The sequence below is a fragment of the Taudactylus pleione genome, unplaced genomic scaffold (assembly GCF_031769625.1).
Source record: "Taudactylus pleione unplaced genomic scaffold, aTauple2 ptg000198l, whole genome shotgun sequence".
NCBI classification, from domain to species: domain Eukaryota; kingdom Metazoa; phylum Chordata; class Amphibia; order Anura; family Myobatrachidae; genus Taudactylus; species Taudactylus pleione.
This window is the reverse complement of record NW_028284600.1, coordinates 8,822,166-8,840,845: the sequence shown is the minus strand read 5'-3', so window position 1 is coordinate 8,840,845 and position 18,680 is coordinate 8,822,166.

Here is an 18,680-nt window from a genome sequence, read left to right as displayed (position 1 = left end):
CGCCCCGTTTGGGTGGCAGGCAGGGGCCGTGGCCGGCCAAACGGAGGCATTCTCTAAGGAACGCCTGCTGTTTGAGGGCGGCCCCACTAACATCAGCAGTGATATCAGTGGAGAGCTTCCTGCTCGATCAGAGCAGGAAGCTCCCTGGGGCTTGTGAGTGCCGAGACCCAACCTTGGGGTCTCGTCGCAAGCCCCGATGGTCTTGACCATTGCGACCATCACCCTGGTCGGTCGCTAGAGCTGTGGGTGGTAACTCACAGCTTAGCAATCGACCAAGAGGCGGCACTACAAGATGCAAGCGGCCGCCCTCATTCAGAGCGACTGCTTGCATCTAACGACCGCCTCTGAATGAGGTCCTAAATCCTGTAGAGGATTGGGGCACCTCTCACATTGCAAACATTAAATATTGTAGGAGTAAGTCCCAATCTTGCTTTTCCTCAGACACCGCCCTTTTTATCATTTGTTTAAGGGTCTGGTTAAAGCATTCAACAAGCCCATCTGTTTCGGGTGGTAAACTGTGGTAGTAATCCTATCCACCTTTAACAGTCAGCTCATATCTTTCATTAGTTTAGAGACAAAAGGGGTACCTTGGTCCATTAAGACCTCCTTTGATATTCCCAAGCGGGTATATAGCATCAACAATTCCTGGGCAATAGTGCTAGATTTCATGTTACGTAGCGGGATGGCCTCCGGGTACCTTGTGGCATAATCTACCACCACTAATATGTATTGATGTCCACAAGAAGATTTTTCCACCGGCCCTATCAGATCCATACCAATTCTGTCAAAAGATACAGAAATGACATGGAGGGGAACCAAGGGTGCCCCAAACCCTGGTCGCGGGGTGCGGTCTTCTGACACACTGGACATTCCTGACAATACCTTTTTACTGCTGCATGAATGCCGGGCCAGAAGAATCTTAACTGAATTCACTGGAGAGTTTTCTCCTCCCCCAAATGGCCACCCCACAGGTGTGTATGAGCCAACCTGAACACCAACTGCTCGTGTTTCCGGGGAACCAACAATTGGTCTACTCTCTTACCCTGCAAATAAGTTACACGATATAACATATCATTTTTCAATGCAAAGTATGGTACACCGTCTGCTGGTAAAGCCGTGATTACTCTACCATTTATCTCTACAACATTTCAAATGCATTGTATCTCAGTCCCACTCCCCTCCAGTTGCTCACTTGCCAAGGAGGGCGATACAGCCACCAAACTTTTGGGAAACAGCAGAGCTTGGCTTCTGGGACACCTCTGATGTGGACCTTCTACTGTCATCCTGCCACGTAACCACCTCTTGTAACAATGGAAAGTCCCGACCTAGGATCAATGAGATATGATCAGCCCCAGGTGGAACCAGGTTGGCAGAGATGATGGTTAATTCGCTGCCAGTATCAACTAAGGCCCACATCTCCTGGCCTTCCACTAGTACCATCAAGCCATGCTTACCACTGGTCGAGTTGTTTTTCCAGCACTACAGTCCATTGGCTCGCCCTGCTTTGGGCAGTGCTGACGCAAATGATCGGGCTTGTCGCCATCAAAACACACAACTGGAGGTGGGCTGTTGGCTTTAACAACTGGGACCTGGGTTCTAGGCTTGGGAACTGGCTGGAATCCCTGTTTGGCTCTGTTTAACTTCCCAAGAGTCAGGTACTGTACAATCACCACCGCTAACTCCTCAAATGTTTGAGGGTCAGCCTGTAGAGCCCACGGTTGTACATGGTCTAGTACATGCACAGCATGGTCCAAAGCCACCATCTCTACTATACGCTTAGCAGAGTTCTTATCTGGCTGCAACCATGCTTTACTCAGCCTGGCTAATTTGGCCAGCTGGACCCTTGAAGCTTCAGACGAATTTAGCCATCATTCCTGAAACTCCTGAGCTTTGCTAGGTCCAGTCACTCCAACGCTGCTTAATATGGCCTTTTCCAAGTGCAGATAGGAGTTTGCCTCAGTCACTTTTAAATCAACATGTGCTCTCTGAGGTTCCCCTGTGAGACAGGGAGCAAGTCTGGCAGCCCACTCCTCCTCAGGCCATTTTAAATGTGCAGCAGTACGCTCAAAGGTGCACATAAAAGCTCCAATGTCATCAGATGGAGTAAGCTTCTGTAACACCTCTCGCTCCTACCCACCTTTCCTTATTTCAGTTAACTCTGCATGTAATAACTGAATTTAAGTTTGTTGTCCTTGCATCTGTGCTTGAAGCCCTTCTGCCAGAGCTTGTTGCTCTTGCATATGTGCTTGATACACTGCTGCAAGAGCTTGTTGCCCTGCAGCTATTTCAGCAAAACTTTTCAAAAGCTCCTCCATATTACACTGCTTTATCCCTTTATAGACAACTTAGGAGGCTTTATAATTTCTCTTTTGGAAGCCAGATTCTCAACAAACTATATTAGCTGGCTTCTCTTAAAACTGCACCACCATTCCCTGGCCATTGACCCATACACAGGAATTAAGCAGTTTTTATATTGTGCACAATTTGCATATACACAGACATATTATCAATGTGAACAACTGCAGTTTTATGGCTGGCCTGCCACACTCACCCACCCAGCTGCTAGTAAAGCGACTTACTCACCAAGCCGCTGTGCAGTGGGTAGAGTCCTGCAAAGCATCTCACTGCCTTTGTGGGTGGATCTGGTCACTGTATCTGGGCTTTTGCTGCGCAGCAGTATCCAGCAAGAGTCCCTGTTCGCCAAATGTGACAAGAATCACATAGACCGGGCAAAATCCATCAGTAGCTTTTATTGCTCGCCAGCAGGTACACAGGATATGGCAGTTTCACAGGCAAGATGTTATACAAAGTCTTCCAATACAGCCATATTTCTTCAGTGGACTGGCAGGTCCAGGAACCCTAACACTAGTCACCCCCCAGGCCTATAAGCTGGGCGACTATTTCACCATCAAGCTCAGTTTCCCCAGTGTCTTTGCAGTTCTTAAACCAGCTTCTCACAGGTGTCTGTAATCAGCTGCCTTTCCAGGCACTGATTGAGGCAACACCTGAACTTGACATTTACACAATCCTAATGCCTTTGCTCTGCCAAACCTGGGAGATTGGATATTCCACACTTACTTAATGCGGAATTATGCTGACCATGTCACAATAAATATATATATATATATACAGTGGTCGAAGTGGGAATTTTATAGTGGGGGTATGGAAAATCTAAGGTTGCACTTATGTGCGCAACGAAGGCGCGCATGCACTGGAAAAGGGTGCGTGTCCTTACGACGCGCTCTTTTTAAGTAGTATAGTGTACTACACCGTAGTACTCATTATACACATTATGCCACACAATAGTAGTGCCCCCTATGCAATGCCCACAGTAGTAGTGCCCTTTATGCAATGCCCACAGTAGTTGTGCCCTTATACAGTGCCCACAGTTGTAGTGCCCTTATACAATGCCCCCTATGCAGTTGCCACAGTAGTAGTGCTCCTTATAGTAGTGACCCCTATACATTGCCCCACAGTAGTAGTGCCCTTATACAATGTACACAGTAGTACTGCCCCTATGCAGCGCCCCTGGTAGTAGTGCCCCGTATACAATGCCCACAGCAATAGTGCTCTCTATACAATGCCCACAGTAGTAGTGCCACTATACATTGCCCACAATAGTAATAGTGCCCACTATACATTGTCAACAGTAGTAGTGCCCCTTGTAATAGTGCCCCTATACATTGCCCACAGTAGTAGTGCCCCCTATTCATTGCCCACAAGAGTAACAGTGCCCCCAATACATTGGCCACAATTATAGTGCCCCTTGTATTAGTGCCCACAGTATATAGTAGTAGTGCCCCTTGCAGTAGTACCCAGATTAATAGTGCCTATATTAGTGCCCCTTGAAGTAGTGCCCATAGTAGTAGCAGTAGTGCCCATAGTACTAGTAGTAGTGCCCATAATAGCAGCAGTAGTGCCCCTTGAAGTAGTGCCCATAGTAGTAGCAGTAGTGCCCATAGTAGTAGTAGTGCCCCTTGAAGTAGTGCCCATAGTAGTAGTTCCCCTTGAAGTAGAGCCCCCTTACACATAAACACACAGACAAACACACATAAAAACATACTTACGTGAAGCCCAGCTCCTGTGCACGCCGCCGTCCGCCTGCTCCTCGCTCTGCACTGTGGAAGAGGACTCCCACAGTACACAGTGCATAGTCCTCTCCCGTCAGCTCCGCGCTGTGCACTGTGGGAGAGGGAGAGACGTCATGACGTCTCTACCCAACACGCACTGCAGAAGCCGGGAGGCGGAGCTCAGGAGTGAGTTCCGTCCTCCGGCTGCAGGGAAGGAGTCGCCGGGCGCCTGCTGGTAACACAAACTCAGCAGGTGCCCGGCATATGGAGAAGGCAGCATCAGCGCTTTATCCATATGCCTCTCAGCGGCGGGCGGGTCAGTGCTGGAAGTGCCGGTATACCATACCGTTGTATACCGGCTCACTTCGAGCACTGTATATATATATATATATATATATATAAAACCAGCCACGATCCTGCACTTGTGAGTTTAGGGAAGTACAGATACCGGGTGCCTTCCACAGTAAGTCTCACTGCTGAGACAAGTTGAATATATTCACCACACAGGCGGCAACCCGTGAAAAAAATACACTGCAACACAGATTAAGGAGAGTTGCAGTGTATTTTTTTCACGGAGTGCCGCCTGTGTGGTGTATATATATATATATATATATATATATATATATATATATATTGCCCAGGAGGAGTCCCCATAGAATCCCCCCTGTGAAGGGGAATAACACACAGTGGGCACAGCCCAGGGGCAGTGCTGACAAGAGGGGGGGGGGGGGCTTGTCTTATGTGCCCCAGGGCTCCCCAAGGCTTAATCCAGCCCTGTGCACTGGCTAGTGTATTATTATACAATATTAATAATTGATCCTATAGATGTGCACCCCTAAAAGTGTATGTTTCCAGATGTCCTAGTTGGTGCACATGTGTATTCATTACTGTCTCACACATTTTGATAGATCAAGAGGTGTTGCTAAATATTTGAGGAAATCTTAAAAACATGCAGCTTTAGTATTATATGCTATTTCTATTGTGGTCATCATGGTGTGGACTGGGGAGGGGGGTTTCCAGGCAACGGGGAACCCCCTGTGTTTCCCTAAGAGTGGATAGATGCACCTAAATGGACCACTCCACCATCAGTTAGGAGGGGGAATTTTCCCATTTTTTAGGACAGGACCCAAGCATATGACCAACACAGGCACATTAGAGACACAGGTTTTCTTCTGGTTTGAGACATGAGTGACCTACTTGCATGGTTTTCTCTGAGTTTGGAGGAGAAGGCTTAAACTGTGAAGTAGGTTGATCCTTGGGACGCTCCATACTACCCCTTTCCTGGGCCCTTTCATGGAAGCGGAGCTCCATCCTCTTGTAAAGGGATATCAAGTCGACAAGGCCAGTGTGTAATTCTCAAGCAGCCAATTCACCTTTAATTCTGTCTGAGAGGCCATGCCAGCAGTGACAAGTGCCTCATTATTCCACTTAAGTTTTGATGACGCATTGTCCCGCCGTATGTGAGCCTTGACGAAGTCAGAAAATGCCAGATGCTGATGTTGTTATTTCAGGTTCGTCATAGATCCTACAAACTGTAGCTAAGAAATTGTCATAGGGCCTGATTCATTATGGACCGCAGCTGCGATTTCAACAGCGATTACGCAAGCAGTCTCAATGCGAGAGTATCAACCTCACTTGCGCTCTACATTGTTCCAACAAGTCAACAATAAGTCCATCAAAGGAATTGTCCCACGTCCTCCGGTTATGGTAATTCTCCGCTATATAAAATAAATGGGAAACACAATATAGTGTAATAACGTCACTGTATGATATAACCACCCGGGCATGTGAATATGAGGAGAAAATGGTGAAAGTACCCGTGTGAATAAAGGCCAAATGGATAGCTTATAGAATGGATCCAATTGCCCTTATTGACCCGGGACCATCTACCGCATGGCAATAGGAATCTGCTAAATATTACCACCTGATGGTATGGGCTTACTGCTACATATTTTATATATGTTTTTATACATTTTTATTTATAATAAATAGCTGTTTTTCATGGTACTGGATGATGGTCTTTTGTTTTACCTTGTCCTATCATGACCTTGAAGTCCCCACATTCCGTTAAGGACCACAGGTTGAGGTTTCTGAAGCTAAAGATACCTTTATGTGGCCATACATCGCCAATACAAGTAAGCATACATGTAAGAAACTCCACACAAGATTTATCTGCATTTACATCAGGGTGATTCTGAGTTGGGACCATATAAATCCGTGAGAAGATCTTCATAGGCCACCATATTCTCCTCATATTCATCCCCGGGTGGCTACATCATACAATGACGTTATTACACTATATTGTGTTTCTCATTTATTTTATATATCAGGGAAGGAATGGGTACGAATTCCCGGCGGCTGAATAGCCGGTGATTCATATCCCGACTCCGGCAGCCCGAGGGGAGAAGATCCCGACTGGGCAGGTAAGTCCATACTTGCCAACTTTCTGGCTGCTCCTTCCGGGAGGGAGCAGCCAGATCGGCAGAACAGGGGGCGTGGCAGGCAAAAGGGGGCGGGTCCAGATGAGCTGAGGTCAGTTTGCGGGCATGACAGGGGGCGGGGCCACGCGATCACGTCATTTTAGCCCCGCCCCGCTACACAATGCCGAAAAAAAAGGCATTGCGAAGCAGGGGGCGGAGGGGGTTTATCAGGTAATGGGGGTGGGGGGGTCGGGGGATTGGCGGAAGGCTTGCCTGCCTTTCCGGGGGGGCGGGAGCTGCACCCATTTATCGGGAGGCTCCTGCCCGAATCGGGAGGGTAGGCAACCATGGGTAAGTCCCCTATCCCTACTCCTCCTCCCCCAAACCCTAACCCTCCCTTAGTGGTGCCTAACCCTAACCTCTCCCCTAGGGGTGCCTAACCCTAACCCCCCCCTTACCGCACCCTAAACCTCACCCACCTGGAGGGGGGTGCCTAACCCTAACCTCCTTCCGGGGGTGCCTAACCCTAACCCCTCCAAAGCCTAAAACCTAACCCCGCTGCGCTCCCTAAACCTAACCCCCTAAAGCTAAGTGCACCCCGGCTAACGCTAAGTGCACCCCGGACTTACCTCGTTCAGGATACAGTGTGTTATACAGTGTGGGTTGGATACACCAATAGTGCACTTACTGTGACAGCTGTGTCGGCAGAGCGGGGTTGCTGATGGTGTTCTCAGTATATGGAATGGCAGTCCTGCAGTGCTGGCAGTGTCCTCAGTGCAGGATACCGGCGGTATCAGCAGAGCAGGGGTGCCAGCGGTGTCTTCAGTGCAGGTTTGCTGGCTGTGTCGGCAGTGCAGGGGTTGCTGACGGTGTCCTCAGTATATGGAATGGCAGTGCTGTGGTGCTGGCAGTGTCCTCAGTGAAGAGTACCGGCAATGTCGGCAGTGTCAGCAGTGTCTTTAGTGCAGGTTTGCTGGCTGTGTCGGCAGTACGGGGGTTGCTGACGGTGTCCTCAGTACATGGAATGGCAGTTCTGCGGTGCTGGCAGTGTCCTCAGTGCAGGGTACCGGCGGTGTCAGCAGAGTGGGGGTATCAGTGGTGTTTTTAGTGCAGGTTTGCTGGCTGTGTCGGCAGTGCAGGGGTTGCTGACGGTGTCCTCAGTACATGGAATGGCAGTGTGGGAGTGCTGGTAGTGTCCTCAGTGCAGGGTACCGGCGGTGTCCTCAGTGCAGGTTTGCTGAATGTGTCGGCGGTGCAGGGGTGTTCTCAATGCAGGGTGCTGGCGGTGTCATCAGCCTGGGGGAGCCAGTGGTGTCAGCAGCGGGGCTGCCGGCGGTGTCAGCAGTGGGGGTGCCGGCAGCTGGTGTGTCGGCAGCGGGGGTGCCGGCAACAGGTGTGTCGGCAGCCGGGGGTGCCGGCCGCAGGAATCAGCGCCATCTTCTTTTTTCCCTGCATCAAAGGGCTTAACGCTGAATGGCTGAGAGCCGTGACAGACAGCTCTGTCAGCCAATCAGCTCTTTGCCCACTGAAGGCAAAGGGATTTTTTAAAATGGCCGCTCGAGGCAAAACCTCAAGATCCGACAGAGGGTCGCAAGGTTTTGCCTCGATTAGGGATCCGGGGCAGGAGGAGAAATCCGAGGGGCGGCTCGGATCACCCTGGATTCCCGAAGTTCGGGTGGGTCCGGTTCTCAGGGAACTCATCTATAATTGAAATACAGACGCCTATCTTAAGTCCCTTGTTGGGATTCGGATGTTGGCATTGAGACCACGGCCTTGCGTCCGCCAGTCTCATAACTACATCCCCTGAAGAATTACAATAACCGGAGGACGTGGGACAATTAATTTGATGGACTTATTGATGACTTCTTGGAACAAGCCAGAGCGCAAGTGAGGTTGATGTGTTTTGTTATATGCTATTAGATATAAGGTGGTGACTTATTATTAACCTCTGCAGCACTGGAGTGTAGCACCATAGGGTTTGTACATTTTGTGTTTGTATTAGTATCACTGCGATAGTATGCTAATCCACTGCGATCGCTTTGCCGCCGCAACACTTCATAAGGACGCCCACTTTACCTTACACACATCCATATATACTTAGCAAGACTGCAAAAACCATCAATAACATCGAGTACCATCGCAGCCTCACGCACACTTGCACAAGCTCTGACCTTACTCAGGAATTGCTAACTTCCACGCACGCTATGAGTCCTCAGGCTGCGTATGGCATTGCAGTGGATAATTTATGCACGCCCATGCAACTGCGTTCAAACGCACTGGCACGCCTGCGGTTCGCCGATCACCCCCCTGCCACCACCCACAAACGGAACTTCCTGTCAATCACTCTGCGATGGGTCTGCGTAGTCACTGCGATCGCAGTCCCGATTGCAGTGGCTGATTCGCGCACTGCGTTGCATGCGCAGGATGCAACAATCGGCCGATTGCATGTGTAATCGCAGTTGCGATGATTTCTGCAAAAGGCCCATAGTCTGATAGGATTGGTTCAGATCTCTCCCGCAGCAGAGATGCCCATGCCAGGGCTTGCCCAGAGAGTAGAGAAATGATATGAGGAATCTTAGGGGGTCATTCAGACCCGCTCGCGAGTGCAGGACGCTCGCAAGCGGGTCGATGTTCCCCCACTGCGCATGCGCACGACGGAGGGAGCTCCGTCTACAAATACGGAGGGAGCTCCGTCGTGCGCATGCGCCAGACCCGGCGAGCGACGGGCTCTCCATCGCTCCGGGTCTCGCACCAAAGGGGGCGTGCTGTCGATGTTGATTGACAGCACGCCCCCTTTGGTGGGCGTGCCGGGGGCGTGCCTGCCAGACGGAGGCGTTCCCATGGGAACGCCTACCGTCTGAAGCCGGCCCCACTGACATCACTAGTGCAGTGTTGGGACATCACTAGTGCAGTGTTGGGGCGTCTGAAGCCGGCCCCACTAGTGATGTCAGTGGGAGTGATTTTGGCTCTGATAGAGCCAAAATCACTCCAGGGCTTGCGGCAGCGGGACCCTACCGCAGGGTCTCCGTCGCAAGCCCGATGGTCGCTCGCATATGCTGTGGGTGGTCACCCACAGCTATGCGAGCGGCCAGGAGGACGCTCCATTTTCATGGAGGAGGGCACTGATTCAGAGCAAGCGCTCTGGTCAGAGCGTTCGGCTCTGAATCAGGCCCTTAGTTCTTGCTGTAGGTAGATTAGGATTACCGTCATACTTATGTAACCCCTGGTTAAGTAACATGTTTCATAGGAGAGCAGAGATCAGCACTATGGATAGGTCTGATTAAGCAGCTATAGGTACACACTAGATGATAACTAGATGAGCGATTTGGCAGATTCCGACGCATCAAAATGACAAATTGTTCAATCATGTAGTGTGTAGCCACAATCGCAATGCCGATGAGCGCTCCCGCAGGTTATCCGTCGCATTCTCAGATCTTTTGTACATGCAGAAAGATCTGAGGATGTCACTAGTGACGCCATGCTGACGAATGCAGCAGGACCCCCGCCAACCCCCCCCCCCCCACGCTGTCGCTTTGTCGCCCACCGTTGCTTAATCGCTGCCAGCATCGGCAAATGTGTACACACAATGCCGGAGTCCGTCGCAAATGATGGCGTGCTGGGACACAACGTCTAATGTGTACCCAGTTTAAGACAGCAACATTTTACATACTACGGGGTAAATGTAATAGGCTCCTGCTTTGAGACAATGGCGAGTACCGTGCGAGACTGTCCAATGTTTTAAAGTAGCAGTCTTTTCATAGACAAAATCAACCTGGTTTTTGAAGGGGAGCTGTTTTGGGGTAATATTTGTAGGGGGAGCAGTGTTGGAGCTCTATTTGGAAGGGGAGCAGTGTTGGGGCTGTATTTGGAAGGGGAGCAGTGTTGGGGCAGTATCTGTAGGAGGAGTGGTGTTGGGGCATTATTTGTAGAGGGAGCAGTGTTGGGGCAGTATTTGTAGAGGGAGCAGTGTTGGGGCAGTATTTGTAGGAGGAGTAGTGTTGGGGCAGTATTTGTAGAGGGAGTAGTGTTGGGGCAGTATTTGTAAGTGGAGCAGTGTTGGGGCAGTATTTGTAGGGGGAGCAGTGTTGGGGAAGTATTTGTAGGAGGAGTAGTGTTGGGGCAGTATTTGTAGAGGGAGCAGTGTTGGGGCAGTATTTGTAGAGGGAGCAGTGTTTGGGCAGTATTTGTAGGGGGGGCAGTGTTGGGCATTATTTGTAGAGGGAGCAGTGTTGGGGCAGTATTTGTAGGGGGAGCAGTGTTGGGGTAGTATTTAGAAGAGGAGCAGTGTTGGGGCAGTATTTGGAAGGGGAGCAGTGTTGGGGCAGTATTTGTAAAGGAAGCAGTGTTGAGGCAGTATTTGTAACGGAAGCAGTGTTGAGGCAGTATTTGTAGGGTGAGCAGTGTTGGAGCAATATTTGGAAGGCGAGCAGTGTTGAGGCAGTATTTGTAAGGGGAGCAGTGTTGGGGCAGTATTTGGAAGGGGAGCAGTGTTGGGGCAATATTTGTAGGGGGGAGCAGTGTTGGGCTAATATTTGTAGGGGAGCAGTGTTGGGGCAGTATTTGGAAGGGGAGCAGTGTTGGGGCAGTATTTGTAGGGGGGAGCAGTGTTATGCTAATATTTGTAGGGGAGCAGTGTTGGGGCAGTATTTGTAGGGTGAGCAGTGTTGGGGCAATATTTGGAAGGCGAGCAGTGTTGAGGCAGTATTTGTAAGGGGAGCAGTGTTGGGGCAGCATTTGTAGGGGGGAGCAGTGTTGGGCTAATATTTGTAGGGGAGCAGTGTTGGGGCAGTATTTGGAAGGGGAGCAGTGTTGTGGTAGTATTTGGAAGAGGATCAGTGTTGGGGCAGTATTTGGAAGGCAAGCAGTATTGAGGCAGTCTTTGTAAGGGAAGCAGTTTTGAGGCAGTATCTGTAAGGGGAGCAGTGTTGGGGCAATATTGGAAGGGGAACAGTGTTATAGCAGTATGTGGTGGGGGCAGTGTTGGGGCAGTATTTGGAAGGTGAGCAGTGTTGAGGCAGTATTTGTAAAGGAAGCAGTGTTGAGGCAGTATTTGTAGGGTGAGCAGTGGGGGCAATATTTGGAAGGCGAGCAGTGTTGAGGCAGTATTTGTAAGGAGAGTAGTGTTGGGGCAGTATTTGGAAGGGGAGCAGTGTTGGGGCAGTATTTGTAGGGGGGAGCAGTGTTGGGCTAATATTTGTAGGGGAGCAGTGTTGGGGCAGTATTTGGAAGGGGAGCAGTGTTGGGGCAGTATTTGTAGGGGGGAGCAGTGTTGGGCTAATATTTGTAGGGAGCAGTGTTGGGGCAATATTTGGAAGGCGAGCAGTGTTGAGGCAGTATTTGTAAGGGGAGCAGTGTTGGGGCAGTATTTGTAGGGGGAGCAGTGTTGGGCTAATATTTGTAGGGGAGCAGTGTTGGGGCAGTATTTGGAAGGGGAGCAGTGTTGTGGTAGTATTTAGAAGAGGAACAGTGTTGGGGCAGTATTTGGAAGGCAAGCAGTATTGAGGCAGTCTTTGTAAGGGAAGCAGTTTTGAGGCAGTATCTGTAAGGGGAGCAGTGTTGGGGCAATATTGGAAGGGGAACGGTGTTATAGCAGTATGTGGTGGGGGCAGTGTTGGGGCAGTATTTGTAAGGGGAGCAGTGTTGGGGCAATATTGGAAGGGGAAAGGTGTTATAGCAGTATGTGGTGGGGGCAGTGTTGAGACAGTATTGGTAAGGGGAGCAGTGTTGGGGCAATATTGGAAGGGGAACGATGTTATAGCAGTATGTGGTGGGGGCAGTGTTGGGGCAGGATTTGTAAGGGGAGCAGTGTTGGGGCAGTATTTGGAAGGGGAGCAGTGTTGGGGCAATATTTGTAGGGGGGAGCAGTGTTGGGCTAATATTTGTAGGGGAGCAGTGTTGGGGCAGTATTTGGAAGGGGAGCAGTGTTGGGGCAGTATTTGTAGGGGGGAGCAGTGTTATGCTAATATTTGTAGGGGAGCAGTGTTGGGGCAGTATTTGTAGGGTGAGCAGTGTTGGGGCAATATTTGGAAGGCGAGCAGTGTTGAGGCAGTATTTGTAAGGGGAGCAGTGTTGGGGCAGCATTTGTAGGGGGGAGCAGTGTTGGGCTAATATTTGTAGGGGAGCAGTGTTGGGGCAGTATTTGGAAGGGGAGCAGTGTTGTGGTAGTATTTGGAAGAGGATCAGTGTTGGGGCAGTATTTGGAAGGCAAGCAGTATTGAGGCAGTCTTTGTAAGGGAAGCAGTTTTGAGGCAGTATCTGTAAGGGGAGCAGTGTTGGGGCAATATTGGAAGGGGAACAGTGTTATAGCAGTATGTGGTGGGGGCAGTGTTGGGGCAGTATTTGGAAGGTGAGCAGTGTTGAGGCAGTATTTGTAAAAGAAGCAGTGTTGAGGCAGTATTTGTAGGGTGAGCAGTGGGGGCAATATTTGGAAGGCGAGCAGTGTTGAGGCAGTATTTGTAAGGGGAGTAGTGTTGGGGCAGTATTTGGAAGGGGAGCAGTGTTGGGGCAGTATTTGTAGGGGGGAGCAGTGTTGGGCTAATATTTGTAGGGGAGCAGTGTTGGGGCAGTATTTGGAAGGGGAGCAGTGTTGGGGCAGTATTTGTAGGGGGGAGCAGTGTTGGGCTAATATTTGTAGGGAGCAGTGTTGGGGCAATATTTGGAAGGCGAGCAGTGTTGAGGCAGTATTTGTAAGGGGAGCAGTGTTGGGGCAGTATTTGTAGGGGGAGCAGTGTTGGGCTAATATTTGTAGGGGAGCAGTGTTGGGGCAGTATTTGGAAGGGGAGCAGTGTTGTGGTAGTATTTAGAAGAGGAACAGTGTTGGGGCAGTATTTGGAAGGCAAGCAGTATTGAGGCAGTCTTTGTAAGGGAAGCAGTTTTGAGGCAGTATCTGTAAGGGGAGCAGTGTTGGGGCAATATTGGAAGGGGAACGGTGTTATAGCAGTATGTGGTGGGGGCAGTGTTGGGGCAGTATTTGTAAGGGGAGCAGTGTTGGGGCAATATTGGAAGGGGAAAGGTGTTATAGCAGTATGTGGTGGGGGCAGTGTTGAGACAGTATTGGTAAGGGGAGCAGTGTTGGGGCAATATTGGAAGGGGAACGATGTTATAGCAGTATGTGGTGGGGGCAGTGTTGGGGCAGGATTTGTAAGGGGAGCAGTGTTGGGGCAGTTTTTGGAAGAGGAGCAGTGTTGGGGCAGTGGACCTGATTCAGAGCCGCTCGCTAAGGCGCGATCGCTCGCTGCTGGGTGATTGTTGCTTAGTGCTCATGCGTATAATTCGCAGTGCACGTGCACAAGCCAGTCTTAGCGATGGGGAATCGTGCGCTCGTAGTACACAGACTGCCTGCTACTTTGAGTGACAGATAGTGCCGTTTGTGGGTGGTAACAGGGGAAGGTGCTTGTAAACGGGGGAGTAGTGTTGCGGACGCAGGCATGTCAGGTAGACGAAACGCAGTTTAAAGGGTGTGCATAATTAGCAAAGTAGCGTCATTGTACACATGACCTGCATGTATTTCAGCTAGCACTGATCGCAGTGCTTGCGGCGGTGTAAAGCTACCTCAAGGGCTGCGAGCAGCTCCGATGGCTCTCGATGTTACCGATTAATCCTACAATTCCAGGAGATGACGTGTATTGCAAGTGGAAATTGGGCATCTTTATGCACTAGCGAGCGCTCAGTGCCATAGCTCACTAAGACATAGAGGTCGTCCTTACACATTGCAGTGTGAGCATTTAATTTAAATATCCGGCCCCTTTTTGCCAGCGAGTGGCCGCATCTTGCGAGCAGGTCTGAATGAGCTCCTGTATTTGCAAGGGTAGAAGTGTTGGGGCAGTTCTTTTAGGGGTAGTATTGTTGGGGAAGTATTTGTATGGGAAGCAGTGTTGGGGCAGTATTTGGAGGGGATCAGTGTTGGGGCATTATTTGTAAGGGAGCAGTGTTGGGGCATTGGCCCTCATTCAGAGCCGTACGCTCTGAGCAGAGCGCACGCTCTGAATGAGGGCCGGCCTCCATGAAAATGGAGCGTCCTTCTGGACGCTCGTATAGCTGTGGGTCACCACCCACAGGCTATACGAGCGTGCATTTTGATGGCCGCGATGGTCGAGACCATCGAAATTGCGAGCCGGAGCCTGCGGTTGAGGTTTTCAACCGCAAGCTCCGGAGTGATTTTGGCTCTATCAGAGCCAAAATCACTCCCACTGACATCACTAGTGATGTCAGTGGGCCGGCTTTTGACGGGAGGCATTCCCGTGGGAACGCCCCGTCAGGGAGGCACGCCCCCGGCACGCCTACCAAAGGGGGCGTGCTGTCAATCAACATTGACAGCACGCCGCCTTTGATCGGACACAACGAGTTAAGGACTTTCCTTCGCTCGTCGCGCCTGGCGCATGCGCACGACGGAGCTCCCTCCGTCGTGGGCATGCTCAGTCCAGAACATCGACCCACTTGCGAGCGGACAGCCGCTCACGAGTGGGTCTGAATCAGGCCCATTATTTGGAAGGAGAGCAATGTTGGGGCAGTATTTTTAGGGGGAGTATTGTTGGGGAAGTAGTTGTAGGGGGAGCAGTGTTGGGGCATTATTTGGAAGGGGAGCAGTGTTGGGGCAGTATTGGGAAGGGGAGCAGTGTTGGGGCAGTATTTGTAGGGGAAGCAGTGTTGGGGTAGTATTTAGAAGAGGAGCAGTGTTGGGGCAGTATTTGGAAGGCGAGCAGTGTTGAGGCAGTATTTGTAAAGGAAGCAGTGTTGAGGCAGTATTTATAACGGAAGCAGTGTTGAGGCAGTACTTGTAAGGGGAGCAGTGTTGGGGCAGTATTTGTAGGGGGGAGCAGTGTTGGGCTAATATTTGTAGGGGAGCAGTGTTGGGGCAGTATTTGGAAGGGGAGCAGTGTTGTGGTAGTATTTGGAAGAGGAACAGTGTTGGGACAGTATTTGGAAGGCAAGCAGTGTTGAGGCAGTCTTTGTAAGGGAAGCAGTTTTGAGGCAGTATCTGTAAGGGGAGCAGTGTTGGGGCAATATTGGAAGGGGAACGGTGTTATAGCAGTATGTGGTGGGGCAGTGTTGGGGCAGTATTTGTAAGGGGAGCAGTGTTGGGGCAGTTTTTGGAAGAGGAGCAGTGTTGGGGCAGTGGACCTGATTCAGAGCCGTTCGCTAAGGCGCGATCGCTCGCTGCTGGGTGATTGTTGCTCAGTGCGTATGCGTATAATTCGCAGTGTGCGTGCACAAGCCAGTCTTAGCGATGGGGAATCGTGCGCTCATAGTACACAGACTGCCCGCTACTTTGAGTGACAGATAGTGCCGTTTGCATAGAGGTCGTCCTTACACATTGCAGTGTGAGCATTTAATTTAAATATCCGGCCCGTTTTTGCCAGCGAGCGGCCGCATCTTGCGAGCAGGTCTGAATGGGCATAACTACAGGGGGCATTTCATAATGGGCACAACTACAGGGGGTACTGCATAATGGACACATCTACAGGGGACATTATATAATGGGCACTGCATAAGAGACACAACTACAGGGGCACTGTATAGGTAGCCCCGAGGAAATTTTGCTATGGGGCCCCCATACCTCTGGTTACGCCCCTGTCTCAGGCATGTGGCTGGACGCTTAATCACTCACATTGGAGGCCATACTGTGACGGAGAATCGGCTCCTAGCATGGGGCTGAGGCAAGTTTTGATGGTGCAAACAACCAATGCGTCTACAGACCCACCAAGCGGTATTTTAGCATCTAGAGACGCTCAAAGTGAATGTCTTAGTCCTTGCACGTGCAGGCACACGATGTACACCAGAGAAGGACTTGTATCGGTATTAGCAAAAAGTCGTACATGCTACACCGGCAAAAGTTGCACACACTGACGCCTCAGGGTCTGACTGAGAATCAGCCCCAATATGCACAACACAGCATAGTATCACCGATCTTCTAATACTGTGTGAGGCTTGTGCCCTGTCTTGCTGCTGATCCCCAATCATTGTGAGCTTGCTGTGACCTTTCTCCTTGAATATATTGAGTGCTCTTAAAGTAATAAAAAAGACGCCCAAATTAAGGACAAATGCAGGAATCTGTAAAACATCCTGTTAACGTCTGAGACGCAGGCTCTGTCCAGCTTATATATTTATGTGTGTGGAAAGAGAAAGAATAATGGGTGAGTTTAGCCGTATTTTCCATAGGAATGGCACCTTCCAACCATTATGCCGGTATTTATTTCATTCTGAAGGAGAACAAAAGCCAGCTCCACAAATAAAGAAGATTAAGGGGCCGCCCGTGAGTGGTGAGCTCGCTTTAAACTCTGAATGAGGTGTCCGGCATTGACTTACTGTGTCCAAGTGCCATTTGTACAGTGTGAAAAGTGGGAGTATTTCTCTAAGCTGTCAGGACTCGCAGCGGAGAGTGTGTGTGAGTGATGCTCTGCGGGGCTGCGTGCTCTAGTACATCACTCCTAACCACACTGTATGAAATGTATCAATCTGGGCCCAAACTGTTCTCTTACCGAAAACCTGTGTGATACAGTATATCCCTTTGCATCTCTATGTAGCTAGGTGGTTGTATGCAAAACATCAATGGAAATGGATTCTGTTTTGCAATGAAATAACCAGTAACCCCTTAATCTGTTACCCCTGGAATAGATTATAGGGGGTAAATTTACTAAAGGTCGATTTTAATCTATAAAAAACTCGATCAGCATCAGTGTTGTGTTTCAGGGGTTAAATCGCACATTTACTAACACTTCAAAATCAATATAAAAAAATTGTCTCTTAGTAAATGTGTGATTTAGCCTCTGAAACACTACATCGATGTTGATCAATGTAGACCGACTTTTAATCGATTAAAATTCCTGGGGTAGAGTAGAAGCCTAAGTATATTTGACAGCCAGGGAAGTAGCTGTCTCATCCTGCGTGCGCATGCTGTCACCCAGAGTCTCATATTTGCATGACTGCGGACAATCGGGCGCACGCGCATACCTCCCAACATTTAAAGAAACAAAGTCGAGGCAAAGTAAGTGTTGCCTATGATTTGCCAACAACGCACATCTACCACTGATCCATGCCCACTTTCATGCAAAACCACATCCACTTTCCTGTTGGGCCCTGTCCCTCTTTAATCTGAGCGACTCGTACAGAGGGCCCGATTCAGACCTGCTCGCTAGGCTGCATTCGCTCGTAGCTGCCGATGTTTTGCCATGTGCGCATGCGTATGTGTCGCCAGCCTGGCAGAATGAGTTACAGGACAAGCCGTTTGTGGGTGGTGACAGGGGTTGGTCGATGAAAATGGAGGAATGGTGGTGCGAACGCAGGCGTGCCTGAGCTTCTTAACGCCGTTTCAGAGGCATGCATAATTAAGACGGAGCGTCATAGTACACGTTACATTGCTGAATTTTACACTGAAGCCCCCACAGTGCTTGCGGTAGGGTATGGTTAACCGCAAACTCTGCATTCGCTTCCGATAGTACTCGATGTTACCGATGGTTTCATACACTTCCTGGAGATGACGTGCATAAGTGGGCATTTTAAGACAGGCTGGTGGGCTTCTGCATACACAAAGCGATCACACGCCAAGACATAGTGGGCATGCTATTGCCTTGCCATGCCATCGTCTGCCTTTGCCAGATTTGCATACGCTGGCTGCGTGTGAACGCATCTAGCGAGTGGGTCTGAATCGAGCACAGAGCTCCTTGCCACTGCGGATGTTTCATGTGACAGACTGCATGTCTTGTTTTCAGTGCATGTGTAATCTGCAGAAAATCGCAAGATGCTTCAGCCTTCCACATGCGTCCGACTCATTGGGAGAAGTGTCATAGTTCTGTCACTACGTGAAGACCTTGAGTCAGTTATTCATTGCTGGAACATCCTTTCTCCTGCTTTTCCTAATAGCTGACCATCCTGCCCTAAATGAACTTACTTCTGTAGGAAACAGACACGTGTCTGTCTTGGGCGCCCATTTATCATGGAATATTTGAGGTAAAATCCCAGAAAACACCGGTTTACCTCAATATTAAGTTTCCCCCGGATGTATCAAGGAGGGACCGCCTCAGCGATACCTGCTGTGATCCCTCAATTCTCGCAGGAAGCCGCATCCCCTATAGGTTTCTATGGGGGATGCAATGCTGCCAGATTTACCAATATCCGGAATGCGATGCATTCCCGATATTGGCCCCCGCAGCTAACGGCATCTGAAGATGATGTTAGCAGCTGTAGCCTATGG